Source organism: Xyrauchen texanus, chromosome 29 (genome assembly GCF_025860055.1).
Source record: "Xyrauchen texanus isolate HMW12.3.18 chromosome 29, RBS_HiC_50CHRs, whole genome shotgun sequence".
In the NCBI taxonomy this organism is placed as follows: Eukaryota; Metazoa; Chordata; class Actinopteri; order Cypriniformes; family Catostomidae; genus Xyrauchen; species Xyrauchen texanus.
Genome location: NC_068304.1, coordinates 14,728,317 through 14,749,653, shown reverse-complemented (window position 1 = coordinate 14,749,653; position 21,337 = coordinate 14,728,317). Strand labels below are relative to the sequence as shown.

The following is a 21,337-nucleotide window of genomic DNA, read 5'->3' as shown; positions in this document are numbered from 1 at the left end:
CCTGCTTTGAAGATTTAAATTGTCTTTTTAGTGTGTTTTACAACATGGTGCAGCTTCATGGTGGCGGCACCTGGGAGATAGTTGCAGCAGATCTTTTTTTTTTTCTATCTTGCTTCAAACCTTCCCTGCAGGAAAGAAAAAGTGGGTTGGGCTGTACTTCGTTTTCCCACCTGCCATGCCATTCCATTTTGTGCACGGTACAGAGCTCACCCTTTCAAAGTATACTCTTTTGATCGCAAGCCCAAATTGACTTGTTCAACAGATGTGCATGATGACTGCTTTGTGATACTCTTTTAGCACAGTCAACGGCAGCCGCATGTGGCAACTGTGCACATTTCAAGAAAAAATAGTACTGTGCTGATGACTAAATATCCATCAAACTACTATGAGCGAGACATGGAAATTTAAAGTATACTTTGGCTTGTTTATGCTGGTCTAGCTGATCTCCCATCCTAGCCAAGCTGGTGTTCAGCTGGTTTCCAAGCCTGAGCAGCTAACAAGTGCCCAAAACAGGCAAGGAGACCAGCAAAGCAGCTGTTTCTTTAGCAGGGAAAAATTTTTATGGAGTTCCCTGGAATAAGCAATACATTTTGAAAAGCAGCCCAAATAAATGCATCATGAAGGAGTCAACTGTAAACAAGGGGCTAGTTATATTTAGTCTCACTGCTCCCCCCACCAACCCAAATACTGCATGCTCATCACTACTAACCATCTCCCTATTGATGATGATATGGGGTCACACTCAGTTCCCCAGCAATATTTCCCTGTAATCCACACCAGAGCACCAACACTAGAAACAGATTCCTAACTTGAAAGCTGCTTATTTTTTTTACCAGTCAACTCTTTCCTTTACCTTTAGCCGTGTTTGGGTTTCACAGGCCAGATTGAGACATTTTGTGTAGACTTAGGCTTGGTTCACACAGAAGCTCGCTCTTTTGGGTTGTCGTGTTGCAGACTGAGAGTGGGTTAGGTAAGGTGTAAGACCACACAGCAGCCCAGAGAGAAACCCAGAGGAATGAGTCATTCCAGGGGCTGCCAGATGTGTTCTATATAGATGTAACTATTAGTATGCCACAGGCATTGTTACTAAATGAGAGCAGATATATTTTAAGCTTTGCAAATGCTTGTCTTGTTTTGGAAATTGCAGAAGAGTGTGGAAACTATCAACTAGTGTGTTGACTGCACAGTTTTTCTTTCAAATTGTTGCTGATGTAATTGGTTTAAATGTAGGAAAACATCTGAGATCAAACAGGCTAAATATAACAGAACAATATGCTTTGGGCTCAAGGTCACAGTAAATGAGCATTTAATTAATGTTCTATCCCAGTTTGTCGAAAAAGATTTGCAGAGGGATTTACAAGTAATCTGCTGCTGTCAAACATAATCATCTCTCCAAACTCAAAACTGAAACAAAACTGTCAGATTTGTTTTTTACAAATTGTACCTTTAGGGGTACAATGGCTTGTCACTGGGGCAGTACCCTTAAAGGTACACCTGTGTACCCTTTAACATGGGTACATAGTACCCTTACAGCTTGTACCTTTTAAGAGGCAAATATGTACCCTTGGTGACTAACTTGGACCTCAGTGTTATGGTACTTTTAATGTACCTTTGGAAAAGGCGCAGATTTTACCTTTTAAGGGTAATTAGTACCTTATGAAGGGCAAATTTGTACTCAACACAGCATATTAAAATCTGACAATATGATGTTTAATCACATTTATGAAATATCATGACACATTTAAAAATTTGACATTTCAATTTTTTTTTCACATTGTCACTGGATTGACACTTTAAAAATCTCAGAATCACAATTTGTCATCAAGTATAGCATAGTCATCAAATATATATACCTGTATATTTCTTAATCAATTTTGCTTAAAAACATAAAAAAAAAAAAAAAAATTGTATTACTTTTTAATACCAAAAATGAAAATTCTGTCATAATTTCCCTGTATCATATACCCTCATGATGTTTAAAGCCAGTATGATTTTCTTTCTTGCACTGATCATTGAAAGGTTTTAAAGAATATCACAGCCTGTCTTTTCAATACAATGGCAGTGGACATTGTCTCAATTTAAAGCTTAAAAATTAACAAAATAAACACATGAGCCACTGTGAATGAGCTTCTCTCATGCACTTATTAACACACAACAGACATAAAGATTCTGACTAAAATTTCAGGTTGTTTCTCACCAAAACATATAGTATGCCTTCAGGTGACTTGAAAAATGATGCACAAGTCACATGGACTACTTATGATACTTTTAGGTCCTTTAAGTTTAAAAGTGAGGCTCTAACAACTGGCACTGAAAGAACTGAATGTGATATACATTAAAAGATCTCCTTACTGTCCCCACATAAGAAGGTTTGAAATATCATGATGATGAGTAAAATTTTGCTTTTTGGGTGAACTATACCTTTTATAACATTTTAAGAATCACAATCAATTTATCAAAAGAGTGTTATAGGCCTGAAAGTACATTGACCTGGATAAATAATATTCCAATCAGGGTCAACTTTGTGTATGCAGGAAGTGTGGAACATAAGACATTGATGGTATTGATTCTTAAATTTAACCCTCCTTGTGAAAGCCTTTTTCCAATATCTACCAAGTGCATGGTTGGATAAGGTGTATCAGTGTCACACTGTAAGAGGAAAACAATGTCAGAACAGTATTAAAAACATAAAATGTCTGTCATAACTGCATTATGCTCTGTAAATCACAGTATCACAGGTTTTTATAGTATTACATCATTCTGACTTAAACAAAATATTTGTTTGATCATATAGACTATACATTATAAATATAATGTAAATATTATATAAAGCAGCTGTAATACCACAGTAAATACCAGGTAGACCTTCTGCATGGATCTGCTCTTTTGCTTCAGTGTAGGTTTTGGCCAAAAGTTCGGCCAAAAGCACCTCTGGCACAATACTGGTGAAGCCCTCCATGATGCACTGGCCTCATCTGACAGTTGAGAAATGGATTTGGTCAGTTTAATCACATAACTGCAAAAAGTTGATAGCAAGGGAAAGTTGATCATTCACATTAACTTTATTAAAAGGTTCATATCAGTCTTAAATGCATACTGTAGTTCACCCAGAAATTAAAATGATGTCCGAATTCACCCTTATGTCGCTCCAAACCCGTTTAAATTTTTCTTCAGTGAAACACAAAGGCTGAATGTTTGACGTCTTCATAGTTTTTATTGGACAGAATGTAATTGGAAAGTGACTCAGAAAAAAAGAGGGGAAAAGAAAAACACCATAAAACCACAGTAAAATTAATCAATGCTACTCACGCTATATTTCAAGTTTGGTCACAGGATGCAATGAAAACCAGTGAGGTTTTCAGCACTTTATTGCTTTAATTTGTCAGTGAATAATGACTTGGAATATAATGCACAATTTATTTAAAACACTTTACAACCCTTGAGTGTACAACACTGGTGTGGTGAGTGGTGTCCAGTGGATTTCTCCACGCCAGTGGACACGTACCGTTAGCGCGATGCTGAATACATGACGTGAGGCAGTTCTACGTAAAAAAAAAAAGAAAACATGAGAAAAAAAAACATCTTGAGGTGTAGTAACCGTGGTATAAGCAGAATGATTGTCCCGAATGTCGAATTATAGAAAATGTATGCAAACTTGAGGTGTAACGGCCGCAATGCAATTATCACTACGGGGTGTGCATTTATTCCCAATAAATTTATGGCTTAAATAGGAAAACAATATGCTGTATTTTGGCAGGATGGCAAATCTGGTTAGCACTCGAACATGTCAACGGCCCAGTCAACAACTGCCTAATGGTGAGCGTTACTGCCTACTACAAGAACATAAAAAAGTTGACAAATACACGAAATACCTGCAAATTTTATCAACTCATAAACGTACCTCTGAATGTCTGTGCTTCTTCAGTGATTTGTATTTCAGCTTCTTTTAACTTGAGGAAAAGATCCTCCATCAACAGTCAGAGATCCGTTGTGTCCTGAGTAGTGATGGGTCGTTCGCAAACGAGTTGGCTCGCTCTTGTAGGTGAACTTTGGGAGCTGGCTTGCATATCAGAAGAGCCGAATCTATTTATAAAAATATTTAAAAATGAAGATATAAATAATCAAAAGATTTCAATGAATAGAATTAACTAATTCAAAGAATGAAAAAAAAGAAATAAAATAATGCAGGCCTAAATGCTCAAGCGCACACATATTCTTTCTCTGCTCAGACTAGAGATGGGGCGGATCGAAGTATCGATACTGACGTGGTATCAAGAATATCGATCCTCACACAAACATTTGATTCTGAAGGGTATTTTTTTTAACTAGTGATCTTATTATTTAGATAACATGAATATGAATGCATCTCATAAGCTTCGAAGTGGAAAATAATTATTTTATGAGCAAATTGTTGCATGACACCGGAACAGGACACACAGACAGAAATATTGCCAGCAGCGACCCACCTGTAGAAGCCTCCCACTGAGTTATATAGTGCTGGGAGAGGATTGTACTGTTCTTGGAACTCTCTGACTGTTTAAAACAGGGGCTTATTTTTCATTTCTCATCAGGAAAGGACTTGAATTGTCAAAGGGAGAAAAAGACTGGTTTTCTAGGAGGATCAGCAGCATTTTCAACAGTAATACTTTGCTCAATGACTGCTACTGATGAAAATCTGCAGAGTTAAGCGAATATAGCATTGATTTCTCTTTCCACGTCATATAATGAGTTTATACTTTCAAAGATCCTCTCTGATGGGTTAAGGAGAGAGTTCACCCAAAAATGAAAATTCTGTTTTGTTATTTACTCACTCTCATGCTGTTCTAAACCTGTTTGACTTTTCTGCTTCAGTGGAACACAAAAGGAGATGTTAGGCAGAATGTTAACCTCAATCACTTTCATTGCCTTTTTTTCCCCATGCACTGGAAATGCTGGGGGATGGAATGATGACTGAGATTGACATTCTGCCTAACATCTCCTTTTGTGTTCCAACAGAATTCATAGAGGTTTTGAACACATGAGGGAGAGTAAATAATGATAGAATTTACATTTTCGGAGGAACTATCCCTTTAATGGCGCATAGAGAGAGGCCACAACCTAGAAATGCATCAAAACACTCTAGAAGACAGTAATCGCTCTCACTTCTCTTATTCTGTCTCAATTTGCTAAATCTGGACTGCTATTAAGAATGGCAATGCATCAGAGAAGTTTAAAACAGGCTTGTTCTGCCATTAAACTTTATGAAAAACTTTAGAATTAAGGCTAAGCTATTCACTAAGTTTATCAAACGTTTCTGTGGAAGGCAGCGGGTTTTAAGATAACAGTTACGTAAAGACATGCTTGCTCATGCATCTTCCATTCTGTTCCCCTGCAGTTATTTGTTTTGGCAGCACTTTTAAATCCAAGGGACAATTATCCACGACCTTCAATAGGACAGGATGCACCAAATGTTCCCTTTGCATACTTTTAACTAACCAGCCCTCCACTCCCAGTAGGACATTTTCAAAGTCTCAGTAGCTTGTTGTTGGCTTTCGTGTCATTTTCCCTCTGCAAACGCACTGTGAAAGCTTCCACAAGTGGATGTCAGCACTGGCAGTGTTGACCCTATAAGCTGTTCTTCATATCTTTACTGTTGCTGCTCAACGCAAACGCACAGTTTGTTCGAGTGGTATTTGATCCTTTGAACAGGAGCAGTTGTAGTGAATTGGATGGAAGAGTCATATTATGCAGATGTAGCTAGATTTATAGATTTCTCAAAGGGATAAATTGATACAAGCAAACAAAGCAATGTTATTATATGTAAACATTACCAAGGCAATTCACTGCTAGACACAGAAAAAAACAGGACCTCGTGACTCGTGTCGCATGTGTTGAATTAGGCATTTGCAACCATATTAAAGTAGTAATCGAAAGTTTACTACAGTTTAAAGGTGAAGTGTGCCATTTCAGCACCACTAGAGGCACCAAAAGGTATTGAAGGAATAATTACTATTTTCAAACAGGTTACTCAAACACTCCCCCGTCTGCTATTGTAATGTAGGTGGAGCACGATTTTATAGATTGGTTTGTAGAAATAAAATGATACAAGCAAACAAAGCTAATTAAGGTAAATATTAGCAAGGCAATTAAGATTATACATGTGTTAGCAATGGAAAAATAAAGTTAGGATTATTATTGAATATTATTGAATAATTGAATTTGTAATTTACAACTCTATTAAAGTTGGAAACAACTGTTTTTTACAGCTTAAAGTTGAAGTGTGTCATTTTGGCGCCACCAGATGCACCAAAAAGAATAGCAGAAATACTCTGGTTTCTCGAACACTCCCCACACTGCTCTTCTAAAGTATCTGTAGCTAGATTTATAGACTTTTTTTAACAGTATACACATGCTAGCCATAGAAAAATACAGTTAGGCCTCATAACTCAAACATTGTGTGTGTAGAATTAGCCATTTAATAATAATAATAATAATAATAATAATAATAATTCATTATATTTATATAGTGCTTTTCTAGGCACTCAAAGCGCTTTACATAGTATAGGGGGAATCTCCTCAACCACCACCAGTGTGCAGCATCCACCTGGATGATGCGACGGCAGCCATAGTGCGCCAGAACGCCCACCACACACCAGCTATTGGCAGAGAGGAGATGGTAGATTGATGTAGCCAATTCAGGGATGGAGATTAATACAAGGCCATGATAGATGGGGGCCAATGGGGGGAATTTGGCCAGGACACCGGGGTTACACCCCTACTCTTTACGAGAAGCAACCTGGGATTTTTAATGACCACAGAGAGTCAGGACCTCGGTTTAACGTCTCATCCGAAGGACGGTGCCTTTTTACAGTATAGTGTCTCCATCACTACAGCCATATTAAAGTAGAAAATGGAATTGCATGAATAATAACTATTTACAAATAGGTTTCCCAAACACAACACCCACCATTAGTTGGACAAAGAGCTAGTCCTGCTTCCAAATCCATTGGTTGATTCAATGGCTACATTCTAGATTATGTCCTGCCATACTACTATTTATATCATATATAGATATGGCAGAAATATTATATGTTGTATGTGATTCTGAATTTAGTCAATTGTTATACAGAGCAATATTTTTATAAAACCACAAAGGCAGTGTTTAGAGTTTTTGAGGGAAATTGTTTATTTATAGTTGTCTATGCATATTAGACTGGGATATGATAAAGTATTTTAACATAGAAAAAGTTATACACTTCAGCTTTAAACTGGTATATTAGAAAAATAAATCTAAATGTCAAAATAATTACACTATCACATTCAAGTGTACTGTCTTATGAAGTAGAAAATACCTTTTCTTTTCCTTTGTGCCTACTGGTACCTTTTACCTTCTAGCCTTGCCAAAACAACATCTTTGATATATTTGCACAAGGCTATCATTCCATTGGTCTTAGGTCATGAAACTGGCAGAGTTGTATGTTCCTAACACTCTGTTTATTCAGGTTACGTCAACGCAACTCCCTGTGCCCTAGCTGCAGTGTGGGCTAGCTAATGATGTAACAGGTAAATCTGACTAGCTTACCCCTGGACCAGATAAAGCAGCTTATAATCATGTCCCAGTTAGACCTTTTGCCTCTTTTATCCTAAAGAAATAGTGTGAAAATGACATATCATTTCCTTGTTTTGTTCCAAGCCTGTAGGACTTACTTTCTTCTGTGGAACACAAAAGATTTAGGCAGAATGTTTGTGACTGACAGTCTCCAGTTGATATGAGGGTGAATAAACGACAACATAATTTTTATTTTGGGTGAATGAACACTTTAAATGGAAGAAGATGGTATATTGCGAACAGAATGTTCTCAGTGAAGTTTGAGGTTTATGCAAAATTGCCGTTGTCAGCTGTGCATGTTGGAGTGTACGTTGACACGTTTGCGGTTGGAACGAGGGGATGCACGGCATATGCCATCATATGGACAGTCCATCTCTCTCTCTCTCTCTCTCTCTCTCTCTCTCTCTCTCTATCTCTCTCAAGAACCCCCCACCCCCATCCCTAGCTGTCGTCAGTTCTGTGCACATTTTGAAGGCCCTGCTGGGTTCGGCTGTGTGAGTCATACCGGGTAGAGGTCACTGAGGAAGAGACAGCATGGTCACTCAGTGTGTCAGTCAATACTCTCCAAACGTCAGAACTTTAATATAGGAGGGCTTGAGGGAGAAGATAGCATGCTTTGCACATTTTTCTTCGATAGGCTGAAATTCTGCCCAAAGCCGCATCGCAGCAGCTTAAAGCCAAACAGGATCTGCAGAGCATGACCTTGCTTTCTTTATAACGTCCAATGTGCTAATGGCTGAAGCTGTTAGCTGTTTCTAAATTAGCTCTTAACGGGAGGGATCTTGCACAGGAATCTATTTATTTGCACACATTGAGGATAACACTACGGCTTGAATATGCTATGAGGAATCAGCTTGTATACGTTTTACTGTCTGCTATAAATGCAATCCGGGACCTCATAGTTTCTCTTCTGATGTTGCAAATATTTTAGCTCTTCAAGGCATGCTGATCTCTGAGGTTCTTCATAACCTGATCTTGAATGCATTGTTCATCTATTATTAGTGATGCTTCCTAAGGCAATGCATTAGCTGGGTTTCCACTATCTATTTTTTTTTAAATTTGCACATAAGAAATCCTGAATGGTAATGCTTGATACAGTATGCCAATAAACGTTCTAAATTGGCTTAAAATGTAATGCGCTAGGAGGAGGGGGATTTTCTAGAGTTTCTCATTAGTTAAAAAACTCAATAAGGCGATGGAAACAGTATATTTGCTAAATAATGACGTGTTTTGACCATTTGTGCGTGTTATAAGCACGTAATGTGACAGGCCCAGTGAAAGGTCCAACCTTGGCACACAATTCTTTGAACATAGCCCTTGTCATTCTGAAGTGCTTAACCCACAGCTGCTCGTCAAAGTGGCTACTAACATTCCGCCAGAACAGTTTTGAGTGTGGACGCTCTAAGGTATGTGGAGACTCGCGGCGTGTGGACTTTGCAGCTTTCAGCCCCATTATATCAAATATTTCACTTATTCCGCAGTGTCTCGTGGATGCATTTAATACATTGAGATACTTGCTCCAATCTTGCAACTAATACTCTACACGAAGCAGGGAGGTCATTCAACTGCTCCGTCATGACAAGCTGGCTCCCTCATGATAATGCGCATTATGTTGTGGATGGAAACACTCAACAATTAATATTTTCTAAAGTCAAATGTTTTTAGAAATGCGCTTAAAAAATGCGTAATATTTAGATGGAAACCCAGCTACTGTAATCATACTTAGGGTTAGGAATTTGAACAAACCCTAACACAAGCATTAAACTTCAGTGCGTAACTCAAAGGTGTGCTATTAATTTACTAAGCAAACAGATCTGCAGTTTCAACTGGCAGATGATGATAAAACATGCATTAAATTCACATATATGTCTAGGGACAAAAATATTGTAGAGACTCAGCATGGACACTTTTTGACTTGGGCTAGTAAGCAATCACCAAGAACACCAATGCCCTATTATCATGGAGGCAAGCATATTCTTCAGACAATGTAACAATCAAATTGTTTCAGATGTTTTTTCTCTTCATAAACAGCACCAACAAGAAAGGATACAAACAAATATTATCAATCTGTTCATGTAAAGATAAAATGAACACAGGTAAAATGATCCCTTTCTGGCACAAAATCTTGTGTTTATAAATGAACCACCGTTCCAGGACATTTATTGTGGCTCCGTGGCAGGCATTAAGAAGCACTTTAATGAACGAGGTTGCCACTAGTTACTGTTCTCTCAAGCGTACGTAAGGCATCTTTTTATTCCAACGCGACAGTGGGATTAGCTAACACAGAACCAATCTTGAATACAAGTTGTTCCATAGCAACCAAGCTTTATTGGTCCATCCATAATGCAACACCAAACTTCAATTGGACCCTTTACACAAATTGTGAGGATGCATTTCCACCTTAATTGAGCAGGTTAAATTTAGCAAACTTTTAGAGCAAATGGGAATGCAAAAGTTATATTAGCTGTGGTCTTCCATTCACTTTTATAGAAGTTTCCCCACTATAGTTCACTTCTTTGCATTCCAAACCTGGAAATGTGAAGAATGGTACATAGACATCACTGGGGTCTCAGATATGCTTTTCACAAGAAAGAATATGAGTGTATTAGAAAGATAGCTTACTGATCTAATAATGCACTTTGCCGAATAGCTAGATCAGTTTTATGACACTGCTCTTTGTTATTAAGGATATTCTTTCCTTAAAGAAAATGGCACGATACACACAACTGAGGGACTTAGAGGTGCATTGATAAAAGAGTGTATTTTCCTACTCATGACCTCTGAAGAATTACTTTTATGAGACATTCAACCTTTTGTGAAGATGAGTGACAGAAATGTAATAACGGGGCCCACATTTCATTTGCCTGTGGCCTACTCGCTTCATAGCGTCTTACTTTCTCCCTAGCGGTGCTAAAGACAAGTAGCTAATTAACTCCTGTTACTCGAGCATCTTAACTCTGTGTCGATTGCTCAGTTATTTTACCACGCTATAAAATCACATCCTTACCCTGGCATATCAGATGGAAGGAGAACAGTGTGTGGGATCACACTTTTGACAGATATCGACAATGCAAATCCATTTTAAATCCAACATGAAAACAAAATGGACATTGTTACTTTCAGAATACACATTCCAGGTCTTTTTGTGCATGATTCATTCAGTGCATGTTATTCCAAAGAAAATGTTTATCTTCGTAATATTTAATAAAAAAGTAATAACTTGCTCCACTTCTGAAACAACTTTCCTTTTCAGCTGAGATCACCGCAGCTATTTGGGCTGTTGGTTTCTGTTAACCACAATAGCTATTTAGGCATCATTTTAGGCCACTTTTGTACTGTAATACAGCATTTCTAGAATTTTGCAATTGGTTTTCCAACCTTGTAATGCCAGTTAACGGTAACTTAAAAATGTTTCACTAATAATAACAAATAACGTTAGATTTAAAGTTACTATTGCCATACATCAAGAGAGGGTGAACTTGACCTTCAGCCTCACATGCCATTTAAATAACCTCTTCAAATATGGGTGCCAGTGACTCCATTCAGATATGGAATGCCCTCGTTTTTTAGTACCATTCAGTCAATTACCAGTTGATAAAATGAAGTCTTGCTCATACATTTTCTTTTTTCGTTGAATATTGTTTCACTCGTAAATACATATGTCACATTATGGAAGTAGAAAAGGTTGTGAATGCTGCTTCATGTTGACTTTAAGTGCTCTTTTACAGTTATTTTCAGCAGTTTTCCTTAATTTAAATTTTATGTTGTTCTGAAGGTAATTTAGCTGTATTGCTGTTTTGGATAGTGCTTCTTAAAAATTGCAAGCTGTGTTCTTGCCTGCCCATTTTTATGCCATTTTACCAAGGCATTTCCATCCACTGTCACTTAAGAGACTTTCAGCAGAGACCACCTCTGTATTCTCCATTGCTATTATAACTTCATATACAGCACTGTGCAAAAGTTTTAGACACATGTGAAAAATTTTGCATAGTGAGGATGTCTTCAACAATAATGCCATAAATAGTTTTAATTTATCATTTAACATCATACAAGTCCAGTAATCATAATAAAGCTAAATCAATCTTTGGTGATAAACCTGGACAGAGTTTTTCTTGCTTCTTGGCAGGTAGGATGTTACAAGCTTCTTAGAGAATTCACCACAGTTCTTCTCTTTAGCTGTCTTCTCTAAAGCTGTCTCTTTATGTAATCTCAGACTGACACGATGTTCAGTGGGGGCTTTGTTGGGACCATGGCATCTGTTGCAGGGCTCCCTGTTCTTCTACTCTTTTCTCTTTTCTATTTGCAAAAGTAATGTTTGGGAGTATAAATGAATATTTCCTGTTGACACACTAAAGCTGAAGATATAAATAACCATCTTAAGACAAATGTTTTCATCATATGTGCCTAAGACTTTTGCACTGTACTGTATGTATAGCATAGTTTTGGTGAGACATTGTCTAGTCTCCCCAGACTAAATAAACCATAATCCCTTCTGCAAGCCTGGATGCTGCACTCACATGTTTTGTAAACCTTTCCATTTTGTGGTTGCTTACACAAATGCATTTAAGCATAAAATCAATTTTAAGATGCAGAACTCCATGTCCTTTCCTGGTTTGTGTTGATTTCTGAGTTGATTGAATCAGTGGACTTTGTTATATGCATGAGGTTTTATTCCAGTACTCTGCTATGTTAACCCACTGCTCCAACGTAACTTTGTGTTCTCTAGCAATATCTGTAGTTGAAATGTAAAATTGCATCGTGTTTCGACACTACTGCTCTGGCGGATGAATCTCACGATTTTAAGTTACCTGGACATCGCCTGTGTGTGTGATCATGACTGGAAGATTTTCAGAGCCGGAGGCATAACGTGTTATTTTCATGTTCATATTATTATGTTATTTGATTAAACATTTACAAATTAAATATTACTTGCTTTGATAAAGATAAACAACACTCTTATTTACATATTTTCAATGAATGAATTGTACACTTTTCTGACACTAAACTCAAAGCGCTTTTACATAGAGAACAGGGGACTCTCCTGAATCACCACCAGTTACAAGTATATTTATTACGATTATTCAAGTGTTTTATCCACTATTAATGTTTGTATTCTATTGTATTATCAATTTAAGAGATGAAACGCGGTGATGCTGTTGATTTCAGTTTAAGAAATCACTGATGAAAACGTCAAGGATAACAAAGACGAGACAAAATGATTAAATTATTTTATTAAAGAATACTGTTGACAAAAATATGATGATAAAAATGCAGCTACATGCAATGTGTCATTTTACAAAAAATGATTAAATCTCTAAAGAATGAAGAATACAGGCTAACTTCTAACAAAAGCTAATAATTCAGTTTATTCATTATTATTTCTGGAGCTCAGTGTTTTCACAACAAGGACAGTAAGTCTATGTACATTGATACTGAATGTTTGATTTTTCTATGTATTTGAATATTTGATAAAAGGGTCTGTTACAGTTTTACACATCATCATCAAGTAAAATATATTATTTTTGTTGACTGAAAGTTTGTAATTTTCATCAGAGTAAAATGGACTAAAATTAATGAAACATGAAGAAAGATTTACAAATTTTAAGGCCATTTTAGTCAAAAGACTAAAACAAAAAAATGAACAGGGCAGGTGAAACTGTGGGCCTAATAACACTGTAAACTAAAAACATAAAATATGTTAGTAGTTATATAGGATATACTTTATTAAACATGAAAATAATATGTACAAGAAGTCAATTTCAGAAGTCATATGTGTTAGTAAACATGCACTGTAACTTCCCCTGACAATGTAGCTCGCGATCGGTGTGTCATTTTTTTGAGGTTTAAATACTTTCACCTATCACAGATTAATATGCAGAAAAAACAATAAATAAGTAATTTGTAGGGTGATTCCCTTGAAAAGTGTTTTGTTTGTTTGAGCATCCCGACCAGCTCACCCAATGATTTGAGTTTGGGGGCAGTGCTATCTGTTTGAACGACAAATGGAAAAAGGGCAGCAGTGTTTAGGAAACTTGTTTGAGAACAATTCATATTTTTGACATTCTTTGTTGTACGCTAGTGCCGCAGAAAACACATTATTTAGCTTCAATTCAGTAATGACAGTGCTACCTTATATTAGCATTTACAGTCGAGTGTTTCCGACACACTTTGCAGTGGGATTTCTACAGAAACAAATTACATTTGGATGGTCAATGTCCAGCTTTGCTGTGGTAGGGTTCTGGGCCAGGTCCCAGGGCAATTTATGGGCATTATGGGATTTGTGAACATAAGTGGCCTAATCTCTGTCTTTTTCTAGCAAATGTCTGGCTCTCAGGGAGGCATGCAGTTTCCAATGAACTCAACAGAATCAAACAGATGCATTGTTTTCTCAATTGGAAGAATTCGCTTATATGCATACAAGGGGAAATAGTGTGGCTAATTTACGCCAGGCTGGGTCAGGCTTGTTCTGCCAGCTGAGTTTTTTAAAGCTCACTGTGCTGCCTTGCACTCTTAGTGCTGTTTTATGCTGTTCCATTCAGTTCCATCACATTGTGTTCTAAACGGTGCTGCGAGTTTTAGATTGTTATAATCAAGGCTGTTATTCACTGCTCTATCCTGTTCTACTCTCTTCCCAATAGGGATTTTTCTTTTTTCAGTTAGGGCACTTGTGGCCATAAGGACTTTTACAAAATAACACCCTTTTAATAAACAAACTTTTTATACAATCACTATATTATTTAATTTGTCCTCTAACAATGTCCAACTGTGTCTTTACATGCATTACAGAATATTTTTTTTCAACCACATCTCAAGTTATGTGTTTGATAGCATTCTTTGGTGGAATTGTCATTTACAGATTTTTGGATTAGCATTTTATGTATCATAAATACACACAATTAAATTATATTTTCAGTTTTTGTAAAAGTACAGTACATTAATGTATTACTGATATACAGCGGAAAAAAAATTCTTGATAAATATTTACATTTGTTTATTTAACTTTTTGTTTAGATGATCAAATAATAAAAATAAAAAGTATGGTAAAAGTTAGCAACCAATTTCCCTGATCCAGTTAGATTAAAATGATTGTCTGAAATTTGGGCTAATTGATTAAACAGAGTAATTACATTGAGTATACATATAGATCATGTGGGGTTTATATGTGGTCGTAGTTCTTCTGATAATATTAGATGTTTTGTAAATATTATGATCAGACCCCAATCCCTGCAATCTCACTTGATTTTTGATTTTGGAAATTTACAGGTTTGGGAAATAATATTATTGGGTGGATTAAGTTACTTTATAAATGAATGAATGAATGAAAGTTACATTTATATAACGCTTTTCTCAGGGGTGGAAAGAGTACTGAAAAATAATACTCAAGATAAAGTACTGAGTACGAGATCATTTGAAAATATAACCCAGCAATTTTGGATTTCTAAAATGTTGAAATGTCTAAAATGTTCTAGGTCTCAATTTTACAGGTATTTACAGTTGAACAATCTACTTTGTACTATTTCTGGTGGTAGAACACAGCCCCTGAAGCTGTAAACATGCTCATAGCCTTTGGAAAGGGGCATGAAGCATCAGTGCATTATTCCTCATTGATTCAGAGCCTTGGTAGCCTTAACAGACATTAAGGTTATGGGAAAGAGATTTGAAATTGTTATTGGAGGATGGGGAGTGGGAAAGGATAAAAAAAAATTTAAACTTTGTCTAGGGATGCAAGGGTACACCTTTTTCAGTTTAAGATTTTGCATCGTTTGTACTGGACTCTCTAGTTTGTTTAGGCTTGGTCTAAAAGACACACCTACTTGCTGGCGATGTCAGTTAGAGGATGGAGACATGGCCCATGCTCTGTGGTTCTGCACTAAGAATCAAGAGTTCTGGGGAAGAGTCCAGAAATGTATCTGTGAGGTTCATTCTGCCCCAAACTATGTATATTCGATGATGGGGCGGTCATTAAAGCAGGTGACAAATATGCAGAAAGCTGGGTCCAAACTAGTTTAATGATTGGCAGACGGATAATTCTTAGAGAGGATGGAAGCCAATTGGCGCTCCCTCATTTCAAGAATAGTTCCTCGAATTGAGTAGGGTGGCGTGATTGGCGTCATTTGAAAAGATGTCATATAAACAGCTTGGCATGATGGACACACTTGGTAAGAAATGGGACAGGTATTTGACCTTTCTGGAGGGCTCTCAGTGTGGACCACGTGGAGAGAAACAGAATTGTGGTGGTAATTGTAAATTCGATTCTTTGTGGAATTTTTTATTTACTCTTTGTAATATTTTCTTTTGTTTGTTTGCTTTTATGTGTGCATGGTGTAATTTAGGCTTTGACCACAGGAATATTTGTTGAGGGGTAGGGTGGAGTTGTGGAGGGGGATATAATGGGAGTTACGTTGATTCTGTGTGTTCATGTTCTGTCTATTCCATATTTCATATAAGAATCAATATAATTGTTAATAGCAAATATTTTTATTATGGATATTCATATTTTAAGATTGAATGTCTGGGTCTGGGAAAAGGGTAAAGTCTACTGTATACAAAAAGGAATTTGAAAAGTAGCAAAAATAAATAAAGGCATGCTAAAGATTCCAAGTCCCTAATATCATTTTTTTCATATCTGTTAGTTTTAATAAAAATCAAACCCATGCACATAAATGTGCCCATATTTGAAGATTGATCCTTCTATTTATTTATTGCTAACAGCTTTGTCGTGAAGTTCTGTGTTGATACTATGTTGTATCAATATATTCATAGCGTCGTTTCCGAAGACCAAAGTGTTCGTTGCATTCCTTGAGATTTATGATCGAAAATAACATGCACAAGATTTACATGCTGTTGATATTGCAAAGCTCAAAACTGTTCAATCTTATTTCAGCCAGGTTAATAAATAATGCAAGATGATTAAAAGACTTTATGATGCTGAACTACAACAGTGTATTAAGTTGCAGCGGTTTGGGCTCGGAGCGTAATTAGTTTGGAAAAATAAATACTTATATATCGAATCCTTGTTAATTATTAAAGGAGGTTAGCATTCCAAATGTGTCGTTTGCAATGAGGTCATCTGGAATAGATTCTTATCTTTGGATGGATATGTTTTAGCCTAAAGCCTAGGGGAAAGTGTCACTTATTAAACAGAGCTCAGGATCTCTTATCTGCAAACTTTAAGGGAACACATTAAGTCTTCACACTTGCACTGTTTCTTTGCTCTATACAAAAGTTTAATGCATTGCCAAACAGTGCAAACTTTGTATTTATTTCTGAATTTAGAGCCACAGTGTGGGTTTAGGGCAGGTTCAAAACTTAAAAATGTTATGCATTTCTCATTTTAGATTTATTTGCAGGAAAGCAATTGCATTGAGTCATTCAGTGACAAAAATAGTACTGTGGTAATACCATATTTTATCTTTAAGTATCTTGAGTACCATGCATATTCCATGTTATTTGTCTAGGCTAATCATTAGGGCCTTTCCCACTGGCGGTACTAGAGCCTTTTTTGGTACTTTTTCTTGAGAGTAGTGCTTTTTTCGCTTTCACACCATTCCTCTAAGACGTTTTAGGAGACATACTCCGGAGTAGATACTTTTGGGGCGTTTAGGAACTGTGTGACTTTGGGAGATGCAGCAGCCTGTAATTGGTCAAAAACATGCATTGAGAAAGGAGAGGAGCTCGACAGCCACCGTTAGTAAACAAACTAGCTGCTTGCCTGCTACTCTGAGGATTGCGCAAATTTTTAACTAAATTTCTCTTAACGGCAACAACAAAGTATACAAAGAGAATCACAGACTTTCTTTTGTGTGTGTTTGTGACTTCATCGGGAGACACTATCTGAGTTTTTATTGCATCTGTACTGTGTGACTATACAGAAAATAAAGTGATTTCTGGGTTACTTCATCGACTTTTTCCTGGGGTGACCGATATAAATAATCATATGTTTATCGAGAGTGGGTAATTTAACTTTATTATACACTAAACCATCATTAAATCTAGTTTACATGAGAAAAGTGTTGTGTGCCTGATACTGCGTGGTTAACTTGTATCAAGACGTTTTTTTTAAGTCAGTGTGTATTTAGCAGGGATGGTATTCTTCCAGATTATTCCATTTTTTTCTGACTTAAAATGTGACACTCATGAATTGTGTAAATCCATAATAACAAAAGGAGGGGTGTGTGTTAATATTTAATCTGAGTAGTCTCGGAGAGAGATTCGTTCATTTTGTCATGGCACGTATACACAAAATCCGTGCTCATGTTTCATTTATTTGACACGGGACAGCTGCATAGGCTCTGTACAGGAAACAGAATTTATTAGTTCACGTCACGAGTCGGTCTTCAGGTATGACTCTTTTGTTCATTTTTCACGTGACAGCTGCATTGATCCTTACTTTAATACAATCGGTTAGTTTATATTTTTGCATTTACAGTTTTGCAAAGTGTCTCTGGTCTCAAATTTTTGCTTCTTTATTACTTTCAATGTATAACTTTTTCAATGTTTCTGTCATGGAGGTTATTTTCTTAAACATTGAATCTGGTAATAAAGTGTTAGTTGAAGCTTTAAACTTTCAGAATGATGGGGAAAATAACATAAAGCAAGATGCCTTAAATTCAAGCCCAGTCCCAACTTAACTTTTACAATATCATAGATTATAAAGCTATTAGAAACCCCATATCATTGACTTGACTACTGAATTCATTTTGAATAATCTGTAATTTATTTTTCCCTCATGATGCATCTCCTTGTTGTATGATTTATGTCCTTCGTCCTTATTGTGAACTATAGACACAAATCAAGTATACCTTAAAGAATTTCCCTTTGAATTTACTAATAGTCATTTTACCATTTTACTTTAATTTTACACTTGGCAGAAAATATATTGTTAACACTTCCTACATTAAATACATGAAAATAGTTCATCATTACAAGTCTTCTGATTTTTAAATGTATTTTATTGTCACGCTACATGTATTTATCACGATACAAACAACCGCAACGCAATGAACTGTAAGCTGTTAAGAGAAAAATTAACATTGTTTGTCTTCTATGCGGAGCCTAGTAGCAGTCACGTGTCAAATAAACGAAAGACTCAGATCTGAAGACCAACTCATGAGGTGAACTATTTAGTGGTCGACCGACATTTCGCAGAGGCCAATAAATTGGCCGATATTTTAACATTTTTAATTATCGCATTGGTCGAAACATTTTTCAGTTTGGCCGATTTGTTTCTTGAGGACGCCGAAAATTGCCTGCTTGCATGTAAAGCGACCGATACATGTACACAACCAGTCACAGATCATTTTGTTGTTACGTGCCATCATGTTACTACAATAATAGACCAATGTGCAACACAGTCTGGTTTAAACAGGCTGAAGATCAAGGTAGGGTTGAACCAGCTGTGCGTTAGTTCTCACTTAAGTACTTAGTAACTACTAGTTAGTTTGTAACTAAGTCAGTGCTTAATTTTGTTGCACCACCTGTTCTTAATACTTAACTAGTTGGTCGTAAACTCTCCGTAAAGTAATGCATAGTCGCATAATATTATGTTTACCTGTATTAATCCAATAAACAGCCTTCAATTTTGTACGTAGAAGTGTTAAAATGCCGTGAATTTCAATTTGATCTTGTTACTGTTGATGTTCAAACCTTGTCTGCTCACATTACTGTCAGCTGTAATAAATGATATCCCCCATTGAAATACTATACATAATAAAACAAGATTTCATTCATTATATATTTATAAGGGACAATACAGAAATAAATACTAATACAACAGGCTGGAAAAAATAGACATTTATTAATTTTAAGATCTATTTTGTATGTTGAAACTTGACACCGGGCAGCATAGACACGAAAGTGCACCGTTAGATCAGGTTCATGCAGAAGAGGTATGTTTTTTACATAATATTTTCTCCCATAAATGTAAACGAGTGTAAATGCAACATCATCATATATGTCAAAAGGACTGAAGCCTGTCACATAAAACATGAGCTCATTGATGTCATTAAGTGAGTCTGCGTTTTTATTTCATCCATTACTCCTGGTCGGAGTCTTCAGTAAATATTTAGTGTATTAGTAGGGTTACGTCCTACCTAAAAAATAATGGTACAGTGCTCAAAAATGTTGTAGTGCGTAAAATGTGACTTAGTGCCCATTTACGCCACAACTAGGCTAAGTTGTAACTTTCGTTTAGCTGGTGCAACATACGTGTATCTGAGCTCATAATGTTAAAGTGCTCGTCTGTTTCATTCTCCCTCTCTCTCCTCAACAGTTCCCTGTATCTTTTAACTGTCTTGTCTAATGATAAAAAGGCAAATATCAATAAAACTAATGCATATATTTGCAGATGGTATATGATATATCTCGTTAAACAGATGTAATAAACAAACCTCACATAACTTGTGCAGATCCAGCATCCTGTGGAGAGCTCATTTATTTACCTCTAAAGCAGGTATTCTATCAGCCTATCCTCAACAGTTCCCTGTAACTTTTCTAATTATAAAAGGCAAATATATGAAAAACTTCTATTATATACCATCTGCAAATATGCAGATATCTAGTATAAACAGATGTAATTCACGAACCTCTCGAAAATCCAGTGTTTTTTCCCATCAAGCGCACATCTAATATCTTCCCCTGAAGTGTGTATTCTATCAGCCAGAATCAAAACTTCAGGATAAGAAGGTCACTCCGTAATAATCCAATCAGGTGATCCAGGCCGTTTAAACTGTCAGGTGATTGCTGGATCCGCACAAGCGTGTGAGAGCAACTTCAAACTAAATGTGCTTCACGTGCACTATGAGTAAATGTCTTATTCACAATGCACTGTATGTACAATTGGTTTGATTCTGTATTGTTCACGTTTTCTAACGTGGACATGCCATCCATGGTTGCTAGACTACTGTGTGTACTGTTATTTCCTTCTTCCTAATGTATTCATAATTTCTTCATGTGCAAATAAAATACTAACATGTTATGACTAAACAGAAATCAGAAGAAGTTGCTATCTACCATTTAAAATACAATATTATTTTTTGTGCGAAATTGAGTAAATATAGTGCTAAATAAGAGTTTGCAGTTTTATGTTTATGTTATTTACTATATTAAATGTGTGATATATCGGCATTGTATCGACCACCCTGCTCTCTGGATATCTGTATCGACATTGGCCATTAAAAAAAACATATCGGACATCCACTAGAACTAATCAATTCTGTTTCCTGTAGCGACTATGCTGCTGTCACTTGACAAATGATCGAAATTACTTGAATAAAGATTTGTTCATTTTGCTGAATGTGATTCAAAGATCCAAGTCAGTGAAATTAACTGAAAATAACTACTTTGTTGAGAACACGCAAGATGGAGGCCCCTGATTTTTGCCATCAGGACTTCTTTCAAATAAGACTTTTATTTTAAATAAGGTTTATTTGAATTCATCAAGACAAATAAAATGGTTAGATATAAAATGGGTTTGAACTGTTGCCACAGTTGCTGACAGATTAAAAAATCACTAGCTGCAATTCCAGTGTTACTGACGTATGTTCAGTGGAATTTTGACATTTATCTTCAGATATAAAGTGCTCATTGCCACTATATCATATAATCATAAAACACTGCAGATACAGTGCAGACATTTGAAAATGTTCAGTAGACTAATTTTCTGCCATTAAGATTGGGAAATGAACTCGGGTTACGTATGTAATAAAAATTGACTTGAGTTTTTGGGAGACCACTCTCTGTATAATAATA

At 36.3% G+C, this 21,337-nt stretch overlaps 1 protein-coding gene across 2 annotated transcripts in view; it reads left to right on the top strand.

The window, feature by feature from the left end:
* Positions 1 to 21,337, top strand: part of LOC127622682 (homeodomain-interacting protein kinase 2-like) — a 125,288-nt gene that overhangs the window by 35,470 nt on the left and 68,481 nt on the right. The gene's annotated exons all lie outside the window — the stretch shown is intronic.